Below are 260 nucleotides of genomic sequence, written 5' to 3' on the forward strand. Positions count from 1 at the left end.
CGGTTTTTTGGCGTTATTTTTTGCGATTTATTTTTTCCTCCTTTGCAAAAGGACTAGGGCTGCATTTCGTGATTGTTTCCATTTTGTTCTGGGTCTGGGAGATGAGTTTGCCTGTGAGAGGCGCTTGGGAGCGAGGCGGCTTTGGGGAAGCAGTTACACAGAAAGAGAAAGACGGCACCCTAAACCAACCCCCCCACCACCCCCCAAAAAAAAAAAGTTTGTTGCTTTCTCGCACTTTATCCGCACCCTCTCCTTTTTGC

Source organism: Aptenodytes forsteri, unplaced genomic scaffold (assembly GCF_000699145.1).
Source record: "Aptenodytes forsteri isolate BGI_AS27 unplaced genomic scaffold, ASM69914v1 Scaffold280, whole genome shotgun sequence".
NCBI lineage: Eukaryota > Metazoa > Chordata > Aves > Sphenisciformes > Spheniscidae > Aptenodytes > Aptenodytes forsteri.